The 23,871-nt window shown below is 40.2% G+C and overlaps 1 protein-coding gene across 1 annotated transcript in view; it reads right to left on the bottom strand.

Annotated features, from left to right (window-relative positions):
* CNTN5 (contactin 5) overlaps window positions 1-23,871 on the bottom strand; it is a 998,629-nt gene that overhangs the window by 848,797 nt on the left and 125,961 nt on the right. The gene's annotated exons all lie outside the window — the stretch shown is intronic.

Raw genomic sequence — 23,871 nt, 5'->3', positions numbered from 1 at the left:
TATGGCTCAGCAGACAGGGAATGGTGGTGTGTTTTCTAAAGATCAAATCAACAAGGTATTGACTAGGTTGTTTATTTTGTTTTTTTTTTTTTTTTTATTACAAGTTTCCTATAATCCTTTCCCCCAACCACCCACATATGTCCTTCAAGTTATAAATGAGGATCCATTTGCCTGAGAGCAGGCTACAATATATTAAACATTTCTAGTATTGAGAATGCTGTTAGGTAATCTGGCTTCAGACATTAATAAACTCAAAAGAACCTGAGCTACTAAAATGAGCTGAAAACCAAAATGCAGAATAATCTACGCTAGTGTAGAAGTTAGTGTAGGACTTTTAATGGCCATCCAGTTGTCAGAAAAGAAAAGAGGAAATGAATATATTGGGTTTTGCTGAGAGGTCTATAAAGTTTTGCAATTCCAGTTTATATTTCTAAACAGAAAATTACCACTTGGGGAGACTGACTATGACAAGGCTATTAAAAATAAAAAATACCGAGACAAGTAAATATACCCTAAAGGGTTTCACCATACAACACAATAGCAGACGTCTCACTTGACAGTCTTCCTTTCATCAGTGAGATTCTTTCATCTTAAAAATTGAGAGCACAATCCAGTTATCTTATATATAACAAGGAAATAAGCAAACACTACAAATGTCCAAAATCCTAAATCTGAAAATATGCCAAGTCTTGTTGTACGCAGCCCTGACATATGGAGGTGTTACCTGTATGTAACATTTCAAAACTCACATCGGAAAATGAAATGTGTTTCTATATGAGGGGCCTTCATGTTTGGAATCGCTCTTGATGCAATCTTTTCAGTGATGTGTAGGAATGGCAAAAAAGCCAGACTGATGGTTATCTTAAACTGTCATGCATTTTTCAAACTTGAAAGGTCATGGTTTGATTTTCATGAGGAACTCTGGCTATACAACTATAACATAAAGAGTGGAGCTGGGTGATGTGTAGTGATATAATACTGATGTTCAGATATTCTAGTGGTATCTAACTTTACCCAGTTGCAGGAAAGAAGTTCTGAACCATGCAGAACTCTCTTTGGACAAATGAGGTAGCCATGTTTGCAGCACTGAGATGGCAGAGAACATACTCCGACAAAAATATCCTACCTAGCAGGGACTGTTAGGAAGATGAATCCAAATAACCAGTTTTGGGCTATCAATCAATCATTTAACTAAAGCTTTCATGAGGCAATGTAAATAAGTACTCCAATAAAGTCTGGAAACGTTACATTTTTTGGGTTCTGTTTATCCAGCAAATTTGTAGGGAAAAAAAAAAACAAGCAAATTTCCACTGTGATTTGTTCTTTATAAGTCTTCTGTTTATAGGTCATGGTTCCATTATTCTATAAGTGTGAGTGGATTTTATTTTTCTCTTGATACTTAGTACATTATTGTACTGGGGGGGCAAAAGAGGGGACAGTTGGCGTTTATCGCTTAGTTATAGGAGAACAGGACAATAATCACGAGGTTTGGTTTTTCCTTTTTTTTATTTTGTTTGATTTTTATGGTCCCCTGGTATCAAAAATGTATCTGTTTCAACTTCTAACTAAACAAAGAAGTAGTTGCTTGCTTGCCTCCAGGATTGCCTGATAGGCTAGTGATTGCTGAGAATTTGGAACAGTAGCTGAACTGGCATCCTCAAGCTCTTTCAATTGTGCAGTCACCTTTTCCGGTTTACCCTCAAGCAACTCTCTCGTCAGCTAACTTCTTCCATCGCACTAATTCTATCTTCCAGTTCATTATCCCAACTCTGACATTCTGTTGTGTGAAAAAAAAGTTTGTTGCCAGTGAGATCTTCATATTTATTTCCAAAATATTAAGCATATTCTAATGATTGCTCAAGAAAGGGCTGCAATGCCAGGAAAACATGCGGTGGAAGTGTTGTTATACACAATATTAAAGTTGTTCCATAGGTTCTGTGTTCCCCTGTCTGAAGCTTGTTTCGTTCCTGAATTCAAGGTGTCCACAGAGCCCATTAAAAACACAATGCTGGCACCTGCTGAAAAATTAAGTTCTCCTCTATTTATGTCAAAATAAAATTTAATAAATTCTTACTCCTGTCCAGATTTTTGCGAAATACCCTAGTGAATGATTTTGTCACACTGAATATTTAAAGAAGGGAAACTAAGTGATTCTGATTAAGAGGCTATAATAAGTTAGCACTTAAGTAGCATTCTTTTTCTTTTCAAAATATGTTTCTTCATATTTTTTCTTGAAAAATGAATGAAGACAAAAATGATGCAATAAGCAAGCCATTTAAATTACTACACCTATTATTATTACTGATGTCAGGAGAAAGGAATGCAAACATACAATAATAAGCATAATACCTAGCTCTCATAAAGCACTTTTCACCCGTAAATTTCAAAGCACTGGAACCGCTGGCTATGCTTATTAAACAAAATCTTCTCATAGAAAAAAATCATATTGGCAAGCAAACATAACAACATGGATATCTAGGTTTATTTACATATAAAATGATGATGCTTAAGAACCCATCCTTGTCTCTACCTCCACTTCTTGACCTAATTATGAAAGTTGGATACCTGTCTAGATATAAAATTAAACTAATTAAGTGACTAAATACCAGCTCCTCTTATGTAGCATTTTTCTCTGTAGAGATCAAGTACACTTTCCAGAAGTGGGTGAGTTCATTATCGAATTTTACAGATGGGAAAAATGAAGCGCAGAGTGAAGTAAACTGTTCAAGGTAATAGAGCTAGTCAATGGCAAACCTGGGATCAGAACCCAGGTTGTTTGTTTCCTATATCAGTGCCCTAATCTCTGGATGATGGGAAAAGGCCCATAGAGGTCTCAAGACATTTTTACTGACACTGGCATTTACCCACCTAAAGCATGTAACTAAGAACGGGTGAAGCAGTTTATAAACCAAACCTAAACCTCAGCCCAAACCTTGAAATGAACTGATTAACAAATGCGTAATGGGAATTTCAACCAAAACTGAAAAACTGCTCATGGGCTGCAGTAAAAACAAAGAAATGGAGTAAGAGGCCTCCAGACTTGCTGTGAGATGGAGAGAATGAATTAGGGGATTAGATTACTGAAAGACAAACTTGGAGACAGGAGACTGGATTGGTTGGTTTGGGGAAAGGAAGGAAAGAATATGGAATAAGATGAAGTGGGATGGAAAAAATGAAATCAAGCAGTCCAATGAATTCTTGAGTTCTGTAGTAGGAGAACCCAAACCAAACCTTCTGAAACTTCTCCAATTGCATCCACTTCAGGAGGTTTTATTGGAACTGTACCCAGAGGATGTGAGGTGAGGTGCTTTATCTTACTCACTTTTATATACTTGATTCTAACCATATCCTACTTTGAAAAGAGAGAAAGGCTGATTAATAAAAACTAGTGCTTGCAATATTTATTGCCTGTCTATATAATTTGCTATGGGTCAAAATGTTGCTGGTCCTAGCACTAATACGCAGAGGAGAGAAGGCACAAAAAGCTCCCACCAAATGCCACAGTCACCATGCCACAAAGTCCTCCATTCTCCTGTGGGTACAATCCACCAGAAAGACAGAGAAAATCAGAAATGAGAGAGGACTGTAGCAAGCCCCCTTCCCCCTCCTCCCCTATCCCCACCCTCCACTCCACATGGGCTCACATAACGGCAGAGCGGCGGTATTTCACAATGATGGTGCAGTGAGCACACTCCCCCTGAGTGCTGAGCTCTTGAGTTACAAGCCCTCCTGGTCCCTCTGGGCAGGACACCTCCACACTGTTCCCAGTGGATAGTTACTAAGTGCACCAGTCTGGTTCTAAGTCGGTCTGTTCTCGCATCATGTGTCTGTGTACTACTGCCATCTATTGGAGAGAAGGTTGGACCTAGCAAATTCCACGTGATCATGCTGACCTCTAGTGTCTATATACTAATGTCCTCTAGTGGCTACAGCCCACAGATTATATAAGCCCTATGGCTTTAGTCACTATTAAAATGTTGATACTCATTATTGATTGCAACTGTCACTACCATGGTATTTTCCTATACTTGGTATAGGAGGGTACCCTGAATTGCTTGTGAGTGGTAAATACAGAGATTGACACTTATGGAAGCAATTAATGTTACGCTTGTCTTCATGAGACTCCTCCTCTGTATCAAGTATGAAGCAATCCTGCTAAATACCAACATTTTGACAGGGAGCATCACTGTGCCTTTACACATGTATGAAAATGTTACAGGTTACTGCATCACTATTCATATAGAAATGTGTGGGTAAAACATTTATAGACTGTAGTTCTAATGCTCTAAGTAACAAAAAAATCTACATGGTGGATAAGGGAATGATTAGGACAGTGCGCTATGCCCCTGTGAGGCTTCCATATGCTATGTAAAAGGCACACTCCTAATATAATGCCAAATACATACATACATACTAAATAGCCCTATACTATCTCTATTAATTAGATTTCCATGCTTCAAATCTCTCTGACACTATTATTACTTCCTGACATTTTCCATCGTTATGTAATGAGACCACTTCACTGATAATGAAAATGTGATGAAAAAAGCACAAGAAACCAATTCATTATTTTTTTTTCTTGAGTTTAACATAGATTTAAGGTAAATGTGGATTTAGTTCTGACTCTTTTCATATCATCAGTGTAATGTTTTAATAGTTTCATAAATTCTTATGGTGTATCATACCAAAGAAGGAAAAAAAATGCATTAATGGATGCATTTATATCATTCCACTTCCAAGAAGTCCTGCAATATAGATAATGAAGGAAAAAGCAGTATCTTTTTTAAAGCAGGTGTGTACTGGACCTTTCTCTAATGGCAACTTGAAAGTGCACTGCAGGGGGAAAAAGCTTCTGAACTCTATTTCCTCTGATAAATATATTGGTGAAGGAAGAACCTCAAAAGATCAAAGTTCAGGTAAGAATGCCACAATTTAGAGGCTTAGGCTCAAATTTGAATCTTTCTTTTACAAAATCAGGCTAAAAATCTAAGCAGATCTCCTAGGTTCTTGAATACTCCCAGGTTCTGACTTGTCTGGGAAGACCATCAGAACAGTATTTCCTATTTTACTTTGGCCCTGAGGCTTTTGTTCCTATTTGGAAGTGCGAGGTGCAAGGAAATACAATATATATTTTTTAAGTTACCACAACTTAAAGCAGTGGATGTATTGTATCTTGACTTTAGCAAAGCTTTTGACACGGTCTCCCACAGTATTCTTGTCAGCAAGTTAAGGAAGTATGGGCTGGATGAATGCACTATAAGGTGGGTAGAAAGTTGACTAAATTGTCGGGCTCAACGGGTAGTGATCAATGGCTCCATGTCTAGTTGGCAGCCGGTGTCAAGTGGAGTGCCCCAGGGGTCGGTCCTGGGGCCGGTTTTGTTCAATATCTTCATAAATGATCTGGAGGATGGTGTGGATTGCACTCTCAGCAAATTTGCGGATGATACTAAACTGGGAGGAGTGGTAGATATGCTGGAGGGGAGGGATAGGATACAGGGGGACCTAGACAAATTGGAGGATTGGGCCAAAAGAAATCTGATGAGGTTCAACAAGGATAAGTGCAGGGTCCTGCACTTAGGACGGAAGAACCCAATGCACAGCTACAGACTAGGGACCGAATGGCTAGGCAGCAGTTCTGCGGAAAAGGACCTAGGGGTGACAGTGGATGAGAAGCTGGATATGAGCCAGCAGTGTGCCCTTGTTGCCAAGAAGGCCAATGGCATTTTGGGATGTATAAGTAGGGGCATAGCGAGCAGATCGAGGGATGTGATCGTCCCCCTCTATTCGACATTGGTGAGGCCTCATCTGGAGTGCTGTGTCCAGTTTTGGGCCCCACACTACAAGAAGGATGTGGATAAATTGGAGAGAGTCCAGCGAAGGGCAACAAAAATGATTAGGGGTCTGGAACACATGACTTATGAGGAGAGGCTGAGGGAGCTGGGATTGTTTAGCCTGCAGAAGAGAAGAATGAGGGGGGATTTGACAGTTGCTTTCAACTACCTGAGAGGTAGTTCCAGAGAGGATGGTTCTAGACTATTCTCAGTGGTGGAAGAGGACAGGACAAGGAGTAATGGTCTCAAGTTGCAGTGGGGGAGGTTTAGGTTGGATATTAGGAAAAACGTTTTCACTAGGAGGGTGGTGAAACACTGGAATGTGTTGCCTAGGGAGGTGGTGGTATCTCCTTCCTTAGAAGTTTTTAAGGTCAGGCTTGACAAAGCCCTGGCTGGGATGATTTAATTGGGTATGGGTCCTGCTTTTGAGCAGGGGGTTGGACTAGATGACCTCCTGAGGTCCCTTCCAACCCTGATATTCTATGATTCTATGAACTATATGAAACTCAAAATAAAAGTTTTGGTTTTGATTTGGTTCATGAAGACTAGGGTTGGTCCTTATCTGAACTAAATCTGTTTACTCATCCCCAGTGTTTATATTTGCACTTTATTGTCTATATGAATGGAAACATATACAGTCACATACAGGATCAGAAAGTCTTTATGTGCACGGACAAAAGAGAAGTAAATCTATAATGTTAAGATATGTTAGGTCTGAACATTTGTAAAATGTGTAGAAATTCCCTTTAAAGATGATATTTTCTTATATTTTACTCCTTATAATGTATTGTGCTTCAGTTCCCCATCTCCAACAGAAGGATGATAATACCCTCCTGTATCACAGGGGTTTGAGAGGAGACATACATTAATCAATGTGTAGAATGAACTCAAATACGGATGGGTAAGTCCCATAGAAGAAGCTATCCATAACATAAGGAGTCTGGAAGGATCTCTAACAGTTTCCTCACGCTTTGAGGAATCTAGACATGTATTGGATCACCCCTGCTGGGTGGTGAGACCTATCTCAGGTCACACATTTGTGTGGCAATCGTTCATCTGTCTAAAATATTGCACTCTGTGCAATCTCTCCCACCAAGAAAACTGGGCTGCAGGAATATAAAATGTGTTGTCTGCATTTCCTTCTACAGGGACACCACTGGCTGCAGCGGCGGTTTCCTCTTTGTCACCCTTTGCAGGCTCAGCTTCCGCAGCTGAGTGCAGCGTAGCGGGGAGCCGTCAGGAGGAAATCACCAAAGGACAGCAGGGGGTAATGATCTTGCCCTGAAAGCTAAGGAGCCCAAATGTGAGTGTGGAGAAAAGAAATTGTCCAGAAAGGTTGTGCAATTTGCCCAGGTCTACACAGAGGAGTGTAAAGCGGGAGACAAAAATTCAAATCTTAACTGCCAAAGACTTCCTGCGTGACCCTAGACAAGTCACTTAATTTCTCTGTGCATCAGGTCCCCATCTGTAAAATGGGGAGAATAATAATTCTTTTTTCCCCATTCTTTCTCTCTTGTGAATTTAGACTATAAGCTGTTAATAGTAAGGACTGTTTGTATTATGTGTGTTTATAGCGCCTAGCACACTGAGTTCTGATCTCGACTGAGACTTCTTGGTGCTCTGTAAAACAAGTAGAAAATAGTATCATGCTCTACCCAAGAATCCTGCTGGACTGTGCCATGGTTTAGCTGACTGGGTATCAAAGTTTTAAAAGAATTGAAAACAGGAGGTTTTTTTCCTATGTGAACATGCCAGTTTAATTATACTCTAAAATATAGAAATGATTGGAAAAAAATGTGACTTATGTTGCGATATAAGTCACTGCTTGATTATCTCCACCTTGTGGGGAGAAATCAGAGAATATCAGGGTAGGAAGGGACCTCAGGAGGTCATCTAGTCCAACCCCCTGCTCAAAGCTGAAAAATCAGATTAATTATATTCTGTCAGTACTACACTTGGAGTTTTGTTTACATTCACATTAATAGTTGGGAAGAGATGCCTATAACATTATTGGTATGCACTCCTTGCATAAATTATATTGTGTAATGATTTCTACTAAAAATTAACATATAAATACTTTAACACAGACTCTCCACTGTATATATAGTATAATGTCTCATCACGATTTTATTCAAGAATGAAAAGCAACTATTGCTGCTATTAAACTTAACAGCAGAAAATCCTTGATGGCTTTTTCCAGACTTTATAAAGTAAATGATAGTTTTTAGTATAGAAATGTTTCCACATGGGGATTCCTAATGGAATAAAAGATACAATAATGGGTTTCAAAACAAAGACAAACACATCCCTCCATGGGGGTGAGGGAGTGTTAGTGATATTCAGCGGTATAGCGGCCAACTCCAGTTTACTTTTAGATATTTTTAAACAAACTTATGCCAGTCTATTTTTCACACATCCTGTGTTAAGATGTAGATTCATGTTTTAACTGTTCATCTCTGAAGATAAGTGTATGGGTTTGGGTTTTATAATATTATTGTCTTAGACAGAGAGGCAACACGGACTAATGGATGGAGTCAGAAGACATGCATTGACACTACCATTGACACACAGGGTGATCTGAGGAAGTCACTTCACTTCTCTGTGTTTCTAATTCTCCTCCGAGACTTTTTCTGACATGTCTAATTAAATTGTAAATTCTCCAGGGCAGTGAATGTCTTTTACTGTGTGTTTGTATAGCACCAAGCACAATGGGATCACAATCTCTATTGGGCATTAAGGTGTTACTTTAATACTACTAAGTATGTAGAAAAAAAATGTTAAACGCTATGAGCATGAATTGGCCGAGTCAGTCTGTGACTAAGCCTATTACAAGTAAATGGACGCCCACAACTGTGCTTCCTAGCACATTGTGTCATTCAAATGTAAACCCCAATTTCTCTGTACAGAGCAGTTGTTCTCTTGCTGCTTTACTACTCAACATTATTGGCAACAAAAAAACTGAATCATGAAGCTAAGATGATAGGCTGATTTCTACAAGATCCAAGAAAATGACTCCCACATTGTTGCAAGATCTCTCCTCGGCTGTGTCCCCCATTTGTCATGCCTTTTTAACTTTTGTCTTGATAAACATATTAGCCTTGTGATCTAAATCGCAGCCCGTTCCTGGATCTACATAAAAGGACACAGAGATCAACAGTCAGACAATTACTGTGTAGCTAGCTAGCTGTCCGAGGCATTATTGGTCCTGAAATAGTTTAGCAGCTTAACAACTGGGATTCAATCTGTTTTACTTCACTTGCTGTCTTTATTTATCTTTTAATGTGCAGTCACAACCAAACCCTGAAGATGAATAATTTTCATTAAGTGCAGATGATATGTTCATGTATTTAATTCTGTAATCATATTAATATAGCCAATATTGAATATTTTCCAATTAGTAATACCCAATAATTTCAATACAGGAGTCACAGTTATCTCCTAGTTTTCAGCAAAGTTTTAAGTGCTCTTATGCAGCTTCATATTATTAATGTCTCACTGCTTTTAAAAATATATTTAAACAGGTTTATTAGTATGTAGACTTATTATAAAATTACATAAACTAAATGCATCAAAATAAATGATCAAAGTACTGCACACTTTATGATGCAGAATCCTTTTTTGTTTGTTTTTTTCAGTTATTTTTGCATACTAGTAGTTCACAAATTCTGTAAGTCACCCTTGGTGCCCCCAGTTATTTGGATGGTTTATTTATATAGCAGCATACCAGAATCTGGCCTGTAACCTGGTGGCAACCAGGATCCAAAAGCCATTGAGGGTGAAATCCCAGACAACTGTTCCCTTCCAGTTTCTTTATTCTGGTCTTTTCTTTATTCACTTATGTCAAGGTTCCTCCCCCACTCTGAACTCTAGGGTACAGATGTGGGGACCTGCATGAAAAACCTCCTAAGCTTATCTTTACCAGCTTAGGTCAAAACTTCCCCAAGGTACAAAATATTACACCTTGGACAGGCCGCTACCACCACCAAACTAATACTGGTTACTGGGGAAGAGCTGTTTGGACGCGTCCTTCCCCCCAAAATACTTCCCAAAACCTTGCACCCCACTTCCTGGACAAGGTTTGGTAAAAAGCCTCACCAATTTGCCTAGGTGACTACAGACCCAGACCCTTGGATCTTAAGAACAATGAACAATCCTCCCAACACTTGCACCCCCCCTTTCCTGGGAAATGTTGGATAAAAAGCCTCACCAATTTGCATAGGTGACCACAAACCCAAACCCTTGGATCTGAGAACAATGAAAAAGCATTCAGTGTTTTACAAGAAGACTTTTAATAAAAAATAGAAGTAAATAGAAATAAAGAAATCCCCCCTGTAAAATCAGGATGGTATATATCTTACAGGGTAATTAGATTCAAAAACATAGAGAACCCCTCTAGGCAAAACCTTAAGTTACAAAAAAGATACACAGACAGAAATAGTTATTCTATTCAGCACAATTCTTTTCTCAGCCATTTAAAGAAATCATAATCTAACACATACCTAGCTAGATTACTTACTAAAAGTTCTAAGACTCCATTCCTGTTCTGTCCCTGGCAAGCGCAGCATACAGACAGACACAGACCCTTTGTTTCTCTCCCTCCTCCCAGCTTTTGAAAGTATCTTGTCTCCTCATTGGTCCTTTTGGTCAGGTGCCAGCGAGGTTACCTTTAGCTTCTTAACCCTTTACAGGTGAGAGGAGCTTTCCCCTGGCCAGGAGGGATTTCAAAGGGGTTTACCCTTCCCTTTATTTTTATGACAACTTACAAATGCTTCAAAACAAAATAACCCAAAAGAGTCTTTACTGTACTCCACCCCACCCACCTCCTCCCCCCACACACACACATGCACACACAGACCCAGGAACCTCCTGGTCGAAGGCACAGGGATGGAGAGTTTTACAGGGATCCCCTGGTCAGATATAGGAAGTAATTTACTAAACAGTGGCATGTGAGGTCTCTACCAAGAGCCAGTAGCCCACTGGTCATCATAATCACTGTGAAATGTATGTATGGATAATATTTAAGGAGTTGTATCTGTTCCTTTAAAGCAGGAGGTAGCAGACACTTATCTCTGTCTGGTCATGTGTGTATGTATGTCTCACAGTGGATAGCTGTCTACATACTAAGCCAAATGTTAATCAAGAGACTGAAATCTCCAAGAGGAAATTTATAGGAAGAAATAAACAACAGGAGGAGATGGTGTTTACAAGGTGTCATAAATATAAAGGGAAGAGTAAACCCCTTTAAAATCCCTCCTGGCCAGAGGAAAACTCCTCTCACCTGTAAAGGGTTAAGAAGCTAAAGGTAACCTTGCTGGCACCTGACCAAAATGACCAATGAGGAGACAAGATACTTTCAAAAGCTGGGAGGAGGGAGAGAAACAAAGTCTGTGTGTCTGTCTATATGCTGCTTTTGTCAGGGATAGACCAGGAATGGAATCTTAGAACTTTTAGTAAGTAATCTAGCTAGGTATGCGTTAGATTATGATTTCTTTAAATGGCTGAGAAAAGAATTGTGCTGAATAGAATAACTATTTCTGTCTGTGTATCTTTTTTGTAACTTAAGGTTTTGCCTAGAGGGATTCTCTATGTTTTGAATCTAATTACCCTGTAAGGTATCTACCATCCTGATTTTACAGAGGGGATTTCTTTACTTCTATTTACTCCTATTTCTATTAAAAGTCTTCTTGTAAAAAAACTGAATGCTTTTTCATTGTTCTCAGATCCAAGGGTTTGGGTCTGTGGTCACCTATGCAAATTGGTGAGGCTTTTTATCCAATATTTCCCAGGAAAGGGGGGGTGCAAGTGTTGGGAGGATTGTTCATTGTTCTTAAGATCCAAGGGTCTGGGTCTGTAGTCACCTAGGCAAATTGGTGAGGCTTTTTACCAAACCTTGTCCAGGAAGTGGGGTGCAAGGTTTTGGGAAGTATTTTGGGGGGAAAGACGTTTCCAAACAGCTCTTTCCCAGTAACCAGTATTTGTTTGGTGGTGGTAGCGGCCAATCCAAGGACAAAGGGTGGAATATTTTGTACCTTGGGGAAGTTTTTGACCTAAGCTGGTAAAGATAAGCTTAGGTGGTTTTCATGCAGGTCCCCACATCTGTACCCTAGCGTTCAGAGTGGGGGAGGAACCTTGACACAAGGAAAGTCAGTGGATTTTGGGGGTATATCTGTGGATGCAGAGGTACACCCTGGATCCTTCATGGAGGAGGCAAGCTAACAGCATGTCTGTTTTATGAACAGAGGGTCATGGCCAAGCCTGGCTGTAAAATGCTGTTTGGACTTTGGCTGAGTATTGCTCTATATGATGTGGCAGTATCTAGTTAAGTAAGTCTAGGTTCTAGAAGGTGGATTATGATTTTCTTTTACCTATAACTATTTGTTTCCACTACTCCTACTTCCTATCACTTGAATCTCTCTGTTTTGTTAAATAAACTTTTACCTGTTTTCACTATAAACATACCAAAGTGCTGCATGTTAAGTGGAGACGTGATTTGAGGTGGAAGTGGTAAACTGGTATGTACTACTTTTTTAGAAGCAGAGAATCTCTGAATACTGCAAGTGTCCAGTTGGACAGCAGCTGGAAACTCCAGGGAGAGATGCTTGGAGGGTTTAGGTGTTGGAGTATGCCTACTGCTAACCTGTAAAGAAAGAGCACGGCCTCGCGTAGACATAAAGGGAAGTACTTATGTTCCCTCTGGCCAGTGAAGGCAGGGAGTTGACCTCTAGAAGGCACAGACAAGGCTTCCTCATGCTAAGAATAAGTGTAGCAAGGAGCCTCACAACACTGGCCCCTGGAAGAAAAGAAAATGAAAGGAAAGAAAGATTTTTTTTCTCTCTCTCTCACTCCCTCTCTTGGTCTTACTCCTTGTCTCCAGGACTTCATAACTGACTCCAGCTTTCCCCCAGATAGTTCCTGCAAATGACTCCCTCTCAGAACTCTTAACTGACAGAGAGACCTCAGTCATGTCCTTCCCTGGTCCTGGTTCTCTCATGTCTGTCAGGTCTAAGAGGCAGGAAGCCTTATATGGTTGTCAGTAGGGCACAAAACTAGCAGGAGCATTATAACCTGTAGCTACAGCTCCCAGTTCTAAAGGGCTGTAAAAGGTGCCCCATGACCCTCTTACACTTTTTCTTAAGAAAAAAATTGGAAGTCCCTGTCACAGGAAAACTAACATGTATGGGTTTCAACTATGTAAGCCTAGTATGTAGATGTGTTTCCTTTTATCTGGGGGGGAGGGGACCTGCAATATTTATTGATATCCTTGATCTCAGTACCTGCCACTCTATCTTCCACAGCAAAACTAAGTAAGTAAATAAATAAATAATCAGTCTTTTTTTTTTGTCCCAATAGCTAAAACATATTTCTATGACCTGGTCATCTCCTACCTTAATTACTTCAACCTGCTCCTCTCCGAGCTTCCACAATCACCCTTGCCCCTCAATCTGACCAGTATCACAGCTACCTGCACTAAGATTTCTTCCTTGCTGACTGGACCGCATCACTCTCCTCTTTAGATCCTTACAGTCACCTTGGGCAGGGGGGAGAGAAGGGGATTTGAAAGTAAACATTTCATCTCATTAAATACATATTTTTTACATAATAAATATGGGCTCTCCAATTAAGTACTGAAGAGGAGATATTATCTTGATTTGGGCATTTTCTTTCTTAAAAGTTTTCATTGCCAGTAACATCTTGTCTACATGGTGCAGCAATATGCACTAAAGAGGTGTGATTTCTCAAGCATACAAATGTGCTGTGTATTAACTGGTCCATATAGGCTGGTACACACCAGAGTTTCCATAGTGTGCTTTAACATAGTACTACAGCACTATGTTAAAGTGCACTAGAGAACCTTTAGCACACAACTGCATGATCTACATGGACAAATAAATGGTCAACACCCTAGTGTGCACTGGAAGTCACACTCCCGTCATGTGTAGTGACACACCATATGGACAAGTCCTTAATATTTGCTGAACCTAGACTGTTCTGGTTCAGCAAAGATATATAGTCCTTTTATAATGGATAATGAAAACAAATCTACCTGCTAGAAGATTTAAGCTGTATCTAGTATGCTTACATATATACAGAAAGTGACAAATGTTGAACAAGGGCATCTTAATTTCAAATGACAGGTTTCAGAGTAGTAGCCGTGTTAGTCTGTACCCACAAAAAGAAAAGGAGGACTTGTGGCACCTTAGAGACTAACACATTTATTTGAGCATAAGCTTTCGTGAGCCATAGCTCACTTTCATCGGAATGCATCCGATGAAGTGAGCTGTAGCTCACGAAAGCTTATGCTCAAATAAATGTGTTAGTCTCTAAGGTGCCACAAGTCCTCCTTTTTTAATTTAAAATATACACTAAAGTCCTCCAAAAAAATCCTTGAACTCTTACTACATTCATTTTTGTTTAATGTTATTGGTGTGTTATTAGCACTAAGTAATGTGGTAGGCCAGCAGAGCTGTAGGAAAGAGATCTTTATTATGTATGTTGGGAAGCCAGAGTAACAAGCAGAAGCTCTACAGTTTCATGTGCAAGAAGCCTGTGCCCAGCTCATATTCCCAAGTCCATGACATCACAGAAAACTAAGTCCCTTGTGATACCTGATCCTCTTTCTCCAATCTACTCATCATACTATATATAGTACTTTGGAGTTTTCAGCCAATCAGATATCTAAGCATTCCCATCCTAAAACGTCATCATAATTGCTGGAAAATGGACAGTGCCATTTCAGAAGATGTTCTCTTATATAGAATATAGTGTGTTCAATTTGAACCTTAGAAGTACTTGAAATCAGCCTTGGTTAGAGTATGGCACGCGTCCACATCAAACAAAGGTGTGCTCTTTGGTCCATAAATCTTCTGTGATATAGCACATAGAAAACATATAACAATGTTCATAAGTTTGTAGGACCAATAAAATGAATGATGCACATGAGTTCCAGTTTACACAGCTCTTAAAAATCCATCAACGTTTTATGAAATATTTTTGCTCTGTAACAATATCAGCACATTTGATCAATCTAAAGCTGGATCCTGGCCTGTTAGGGCCATGTCACTCAGGAGAAAAACTTTGCACCTGACTCACTGAGCCTATCCCATGTCACAAGAGGTTCATTCTTGCTCATTTTCACTTTACTTTGCAGAGAGATGCTTTATGTTAGTTGGACCCTCTGATCCAACTGGGATGATCAGATTTTTTTTTCTTTTCATCCCATTTTCCTCAGACTATGGTAGACAGTTGCCTAATAATTTATTACCTTCAGTAAGCCTTCTAATTAGTGGAAGCTGTTTCATTATTATTTCAGATTTACTTCACACCATTATATCTCTGTTTTAGAGAAGGAAAAATCACTTGAGATAAGAATCCCTTGTTTCATCAGAAGTGAGAATTAGTCTCATTCAGTGATGGAAATGGCAAAACAAACAAAACTACATTCTGGAACACTTTTTTTTCTCTCCTGGTTTCTGAGTCTTTAATGTGCACTGAAGTTCACATTTTCAGACTTGTCTGTGCAAAAATAACAACAAGAAACATACTTTTCATTTTAAAAAAAAACCTGAGAATTTTCTATCATCATTTGACTCCAGAAGGTAGGGCTTTAAGAAAAACATCAAATATCATGAGACTCATGATAAAAATTGTGAGAGTTGGCAACACTTAGAACACAACCTCACTTAGAACAGTGAGGTTGCCATAGGCAAATCATTATATTAATTAAGGCATAGGCAAGTAAATTAGCTATAAGGAGAAAGATGTCAAGAAGAAAAATAAATCCAGGATTTCATCAGTTGGATACTGTAAGAGAAGGCAAGTGAGGAGTGAAATATAAAAACAAGTCTTCAGGCCTTAGGAACAAGGTGACTGGAGATATTGTCAACCATAATGGAAAACAAATGTAGTGGGGAGGGCTTGGGAGAAAAAGACGAATAGCTCAGGTGACATTTAAAGTGTGATCAGAGAGATAGGAGGAGAGTGAGGGTAGGGTGGGGCATGAAAGCCAGGAGAAGATAGGACACTGAATAAAGAATAATTTACAGTGTCAAGAGCAGCAGAAAGTTCAGGGAGGATGAGGTAGAGGCTTTTAAATTTGGACAGGAATGGGTCACTGGAGACTCTTGTGTGAATGATTTCAGTGGAGTGTGGGGATGCTGGGGTGGGTGGGGGGGTCAGAAGGTGCACTGGAAAGAATCTAGTAACAAGTTGGCAGTGTGGAAGACAAGCCATTAAAGGAGTGTGGTGCTAAATGGGAAAAAGGGAAGGAGCCAGTTCAAACGGGAGATGTTTAGGAAAAAGGGAATAAGGGTAGCATCAAGGGATGTTAGTAGCTGAGAGGTGGTGGGGTGAAGAGCATAGATGGAGGGATTGGAAGTCCTTTATTTTTATACCTATAATACCCCATCCCACAGCATCCTTCTACACACTTGACCTATGCCTTTAATGTCTGTTAGCATACTGCAGGCATACTGCCTAAATTCTGTCAATATAATAGGCAAAGCTACATGTTTGCCCTATGAATTTGTCTTATGGCAATATAGAGTGCATTGTAGCTTTTGTGGATCTAAGACATCAACTTATTTTCTGTATAGTTAATATACGTTGTCCTGGTTCCTCCCCCCGCATTCCTTTTGTTCTCTATTTTTGTTTCCTTAGACAGAGGAGCACTTCTGAATAACATAAGAGCCTGTAACAGATTCTTCCTGAAAACTGCATTAGTACTAAATGGCCTGAAATCAGGATGCCTAATGGAACTGACAAACTCATCACTAGTCTTTATGTCAAAGAGGTCAGCGAATGATTTTGCCACACTCAGTACAAACCCATAAAAATAATGCTCCTTTGCAGGAAAAAAAAATGTCATAGCATTGTTAAGAACAAATCCTCTGTTTTTTATTACACAAAGCATTTACAGTGGGCATGCTTCTATGAATTAGCTATTGATGCTGTCTACTTGTATTTGCAAGGCTGCCAATAGAAAATAAGAGTGAGGAAAGCGTCATTCCCACCCAAGGTTGATATCAAAAGATCACTGACGAGTGAAGTATCTTTCCTTACTTTAAAAAGGCCTTATCTCAGACCATGGCCTATATACACTAAAATCGGCCCTTTTCCTAGCTCAGTGAGAGTTTGCCTAATAAAAAGGTTGGGAGAAGAAAACCAAACAGAAAATGCTATTACCCGCTTTCCCAGCCTGCCTCGTAAATTGAGCATGTTATCAGGTACAAACCACAAAAAGGCAGTAAGGGTATTTACCAGTAGCTTCATGTGAGGTGCAGCATGTCTCATTCTAACAATTAAGGTACATTTATGGCCCCTTCATCATTGTATCTAAGCGCCTGACAATCTTTAATGCATTTATTCTCACAACACCCTTGTGACATAAGGAAGAACTATAATATCCCATTTACAGGCGGGGAAATAGGTAGAGAGCTACTAAGGGCCTAAAGATTCAGAGAAGCACCTAGTGGGATTTTCAAAAGCAGCTTGGTGCCTAACTCAAAATTGATTTCAGACCTATGGGCTTATCTACACAGAGAGGTAGTTCCCAGTAAGACAGGGTGTGACTCTACTGTGTGTGAGCTTGCCACGCACTTTGACATATTCCCATTTCAGAGAGAAGTACATCAACCAAACTAAGGAACTTTTAGTACACATGAGCAGCGTCCATGTGGCCAGTTAATGTGCTGTAGAGTGGCTTGCCAGGCACTAGCTCTCCAGGTTGACGAGCCCTGATTGTCTTGCCAATAGAAACACAGTGGCAAGTGTCCTAACCTCTCTTGATTTCAGTGAGAGTAGAGGTGTGGCCAACACCTCTCAAGAGATGCTCAGCACCATACAGGATCTTGTCTTATCTTATTAGCTGCTCAACCCTTAAATTATCTTTTTTTTTTCTGTTCTCAGCTCTTCTCACAACAGTGGAGAAACCTGCACACCCCAAGCATTTTGTCACTCCTGGGTGGAAGCAAGTATTAGTTTCCCAGTGAGCAAAGTGCTTCATCAGATCATCGGGCTCCAACAGTGCCCAGCTCTCTCAAAAATCGAGCAGCAACCCCAAGCTGTCCAAACCACGAAACACTCAGGGGAGGAAAGAAGGTCCAGAGGCGCGGCCAATGATGTGCATTTCAAATTACCATTTCACCTCCCTTTTTCAAGTTCACAGCAAAAGCCAACCAAACTAAACCCTAGTGTGCTTCAGCTGGAAACCAGCCTTCAAAGACATGAACAAAAAAACTAAAAAGTACAGTTCATAGGGAGAAACAGTTTAAAAGCATAAAATCACTTTGTGGTTCAACAGCACCACAGGCGTGTTAATTAACTAAATAAATAACATGAATTTCTAGAGGCCCCCTTTCATTTTTTTTTCATTGCTTCATTAAAACTTGTTCTTTGGTAACAAAGAAAAATCCTCAACAACAATAGCAAAACACTGCCTTCTTCAATATTTCAGCGGAAGGATGTGTGCTTTATGTCACCTGGCCAAGAAAGAAAGGAAGAGAGAGAGAGATGCTTCAAGTGGTGTGTCAAGGTTCCTTCCCCACTCTGAACTCTAGGGTACAGATGTGGGGACTTGCATGAAAGACCCCCTAAGCTTATTCTTACCAGTTTAGGTTAAAAACTTCCCCAAGGTACAAACTTTGCCTTGTCCTTGAACAGTATGCTGCCACCTCCAAGCGTTTTAAACAAAGAACAGGGAAAGAGATGACTTGGAGATGTCTTCCCCCAAAATATCCCCCCCAAGCCCTACACCCCATTTCCTGGGGAAGGCTTGATAATAATCCTCACCAATTGGTACAGGTGAACACAGACCCAAACCCTTGGATCTTAAGAACAATGAAAAATCAATGAGGTTCTTAAAAGAAGAATTTTAATTAAAGAAAAGGTAAAGAATCACCTCTGCAAAATCAGGATGGTAAATACCTTACAGGGTAATCAGATTCAAAACATAGAGAATCCCTCTAGGCAAAATCTTAAGTTACAAAAAGACACAAAAGCAGGAATACACCTTCCCTCCAGCACAGCTTATTTTACCAGCTGTCAAGGTTCCTTCCCCACTCTGAACGCTAGGGTACAGATGTGGGGACCTGCATGAAAAACCTCCTAAGCTTATCTTTACCAGCTTAGGTCAAAACCTCCCCAAAGTACTCCCCACCTTTTGTCCTTGGATTGGCCGCTACCACCACCAAACAAATACTGGTTACTGAGGAAGAGCTGTTTGGAAACGTCTTTCCCCCCAAAATACTTCCCAAAACCTTGCACCCCACTTCCTGGACAAGGTTTGGTAAAAAGCCTCACCAATTTGCCTAGGTGACTACAGACCCAGACCCTTGGATCTTAAGGACAATGAACAATCCTCCCAACACTTGCACCCCCCCTTTCCTGGGAAATATTGGATAAAAAGCCTCACCAATTTGCATAGGTGACCACAGACCCAAACCCTTGGATCTGAGAATAATGAAAAAGCATTCAGTTTTCTTACAAGAAAACTTTTAATAGAAATAGAAGTAAATAGAAGTAAAGAAATCACCTCTGTAAAATCAGGATGGTAGATACCTTACAGGGTAATCAGATTCAAAACATAGAGAATCCCTCTAGGCAAAACCTTAAGTTACAAAAAAGATACACAGACAGAAATAGTTATTCTATTCAGCACAATTCTTTTCTCAGCCATTTAAAGAAATCATAATCTAACACGTACCTAGCTAGATTACTTACTAAAAGTTCTAAGACTCCATTCCTGGTCTATCCCCGGCAAAGACAGAATATAGACAGACACACAGACCCTTTGTTCCTTTCCCTCCTCCCAGCTTTTGAGAGTATCTTGTCTCCTCATTGGTCATTTTGGTCAGGTGCCTGCAAGGTTACCTTTAGCTTCTTAACCCTTTACAGGTGAGAGGAGCTTTCCCCTGGCCAGGAGGGATTTCAAAGGGGTTTACCCTTCTTTTTATATTTATGACACCAGCCATCAAACAAAAGAAAATCTAACACATTTTCTAGCTAGATTACTTACTAACTTTACAGGATTTGTAAGGCTTGCATTCCTGATCTGTTCCCAGCAAAAGCATCATACACACAGCCCAAACCCTTTGTTCCCCTTCCTCCAGATTTGAAAGAATCTTGTCCCCTCATTAGCCAGTTTGGGTCAGATGCCAGCGGGGTTACCTTAGCTTCTTAACCCTTTACAGGTGAAAGGATTTTGCCTCTGGCCAGGAGGGATTTTATAGCACTGTATACAGAAAGGTGGTTACCCTTTCCTTTATATTTATGACATGGTGATCCTGCATTTTTCTGATGCAGGGTACATTAAGCATTCCTTAGGTGACTAGACTTTCCGACTCCTTTGACAATGTTAATAGACCAGTACGATGACTAGAAGACACAATAAAGGGCTATTCTAGGAGTCTCTAATGACCATAATGAGCAGCTATAATCATTGTATTCATGGTACAATGCCATTTTAAATATGTTTTGTACTTCTTAAAGTTCAAAATAAATTTGTAAATGTGACATTTTGCTGCTCATTTTTCTAACTGCAGTCGTAGTAAATTAATCCTACATCTGCAAAAGGACAGACCAGCTAATGTCCAAGCACTGACTGCTTGACACTACTGTCATCTTTCTGTCATTAACGTTTTTATTCAGCATAACCAAGCTTGGAGAACAGACGTTAGTGGTCTTTGAAGAAATGGATGAAAGACATGCTTGATTACAAAAAGGGCTCCCACCAGGCAGTATGTGTTTACAGAACTGAAAGACTGCACTTTATCTGCACTGAGGAAAATCCATACCAAAATCATCACATTGTGGCACTCAGGGACGTCACTGCAACATCAGCTGGCAAATGCCATCATCTTTTTGTAGTTATTATATCTGTGGCATGTTCAAGGCAGGAAAATGAGGTTGTATACTTTTTGTGGGAACAGGTGCTAACATGACCACGTACCAGGGGTGAAAGTAACTTAAAGGACTTACCAGTAAGCAGGGTGGCCAGGATCCTGGGCAAGGTGTGTGGGGGGGGTGGGCCCTCAGGTGGAAGGGGCGGGGCTGGGGCCAGAGTGCCCTTCAGCACTGCCCAACCTGCACTGTCCATGACTCTGGCAGCGATTTAAAGCTCCAGCCACTGCTGGTAGCTCTGGGCCCTTCTAAATTGCCAGGCCCTGGGGCAGCTGTCCCTTTTGACCCCCCCCCAGTCAGCAGCCCTGCTATTTTCTTACCAGTACGCCTTTCCGGCCCATGTCAGCCCACTTTCACCTCTTCCATGTACACACATACAGACACACAATCACGTCCAATACTCTTGTATCATTAGAGATCCAACACTCTGCATCATGCTCTGCAGCAGCTCAGGGACTCTCTGATTCTATCAGCACTTCTGTAGTTCCCAGGTTACTGCGGTATGGTGACTTTAAAAAGACACATGGTTACCATGATTAAGTGTCATAGATGGACAAAGGTTTCAATGGTTAATTACCAATAGTCACCAACAATATCAACATCTGGATGAGAACAATGTCATGACAATTGCACCACAGTTTACTGAATAAACCATGAAATGCATGTAAATCTGATCTGAACTGAGTGATTCCCCAGAGAAAACTTGAATCTACTGCGTTGGTGACGTATATGGTTGAAAGGGTACAGAGCATGTATGTTGGATAAAGTGAAAAAGCTAGACATTTACAACACCATGAGTGATGACTATCCTAAAAACAGAGAAGAAGGCCAAAATGTAACACTGCCATTTAGGTGTGATCACCTGTCACTCAAAATTCTGACTGCAGAGACTGCTACAAAGGAGGAAATTAGAAAAACACAAATGAGAGAGAATGAGAGCATGCATTAACAGTGGTGTCGGCTAAGGCTAAAGTTATTGTAATCAGAGGGGGAGCTGGCAGCAACCCCTATATTTCAATAGCCTAAAAATCTCCATTATGAACAGTTTCTTGCAACCTTTTTTTGAGAAGCTGTGAGATCTCCTATAGCTGCAGTTGGCCATTGAAATTTGGAAGAGGGAAAGTGTGATACAGACGCCCATTTGTGGTTCATTACTCTGTGTCAACAACTCTTGTCCAGACTGACATACTCATTTCACCTCACACACTGGTGTCATGATATTTATTTAAAAGGTGACATTTGAAATCTAATAACACACAGGTCATTAATGTCACTGTGAAATGCCTGTAACAACTTGGAAGGTGAAACTACGGATACTCTCTGATATTATGTCCTGAAGACAAACAGACAAAGATGACAAAATAGATTTCTTCTACATGAAGTGGAAAGAAAATAGGATGGAAGATTCCCTGTCCTGGAGAGAGGGCTCTGTCCTGTTGCCTCCAGGTGTTGCTAACCCTCCTGTAGCTTTGTAAGGGGAGAGGTCTGTCCCTGACCAACCCCGTATTCACATCCTACACACTATTGTAATAATCTTTGTACAAAATATGCCTCGTGAGGTATCATTTGAAAATGAAAAGGAGTACTTGTGGCACCTTAGAGACTAACCAATTTATTTGAGCATGAGCTTTCGTGAGCTACAGCTCACTTCATCGGATGCTCACGAAAGCTCATGCTCAAATAAATTGGTTAGTCTCTAAGGTGCCACAAGTACTCCTTTTCTTTTTGCGAATATAGACTAACACGGCTGTTACTCTGAAACCTGTCATTTGAAAATGGTAACTCACTGATCTCTAATATTCTTGCATGATATACGTACATGATGTGTATTAAGAGTTATGGAATTATAAATAGTAAGTTTAAACCAGGCAAGTCCGGGGGATTTGGTAACCAGCTCTGCTCTAAACAAAGAAATGTATTGACCAGCCTAGTCAGCAGGCAGAGACAATGAAAGTCTGTTTTAAATATCAGGTAAACAAAGCTATCAAGCAAACAAGTTGGGGAGGAAACAGCATGGTGTTTACATACCCAGTAGGCCCATATGCTCAGGGTTTAGCTGATCACCATATTTGGGGCTGGGAAGGAATTTTCCTCCAGGGCAGATTGGAAGAGGCTCTGGGATTTTTTTTTTTTTTTTGCCTTCCTCTGTAGCATGGGGCATGGGTCACTTGCTGGAGGATTCTCTGCACCTTGAAGTCTTTAGACCATGATTTGAGGACTTCAATAGCTCAGACATAGGTGAGAGGTTTATTGCAGGAATGGGTGGGGAGGTCAGACTAGATGATCATAATGGTCCCTTCTGACCTTAATATCTATGAGTCTATGAGTCTGGGTTTTTACTTTTCACAGAATCCATTGGAAAGGTTTACTGGTTTACAAAGATGGGGGAGGGACGGAAGTTCAAGTGATAAGTATTGAATCAACTGATTGTGTACAACATTAATGTATTGTATGAGTGTACAGAATGAGGTCTTTTCTGAAAGCTAATGACCCACTGGCAATTAATATCATTTTTGTATTAGCACTGTACAAGGAAATATGGATACTGAATTATATTATGCTTTAAAGTCTGTGGCCAAACAGGGAGAACAGAGCTCTTGCAAGTTGAGAAAAATGTGTCCTTCAAACAAAGGGAACTGCATGTAGGTGAGAAACCATCTTGAAAAAAGGCTGTACCTTGCTAGACTAAGTTTTAGACTTTTAGATGTGTGTTTTCACTTTTATTTGCTTGTAACCTTTTCTAACTTTATTCCTTTTACTTTACCTATCATTTAACCTATGTCCTGGTGTAAATAAATTTGTTTTATTTGTATTACAAAAAAACAATTCACTGCTGTGTTTAAATGGAAGGGTGTAATTACCCCAGTTAAGTTATAAGCTGTGATGTGCTTTTGTGTCTTTAGAAGAACAAACAAGACTTATTCTTTCTCTGAACCATGCAGGAGAAGGCTGAACATTGCAGAGCACAGGGTTTTGGGGAAAATTGGGAAGGGGCATGTGCTGGGGTCACATTGCGGATTGTAACCAAGGCTGGTGGAAACCAGAGTGAGGGTGTAGACAGGCTACTGTGGTCAGAATTGCTGAACCATGGCTGTCCCCATAGCACATGGACATCCTGAGTGGAGATAGGTGTCTTCTTCCAACT

The sequence above is a fragment of the Lepidochelys olivacea genome (genome assembly GCF_965140295.1).
Source record: "Lepidochelys olivacea isolate rLepOli2 genome assembly, chromosome: 1".
NCBI lineage: Eukaryota > Metazoa > Chordata > Testudines > Cheloniidae > Lepidochelys > Lepidochelys olivacea.
Note: the sequence above shows the minus strand (reverse complement) of the source record. Positions and strands in the feature narration are given on the sequence as shown.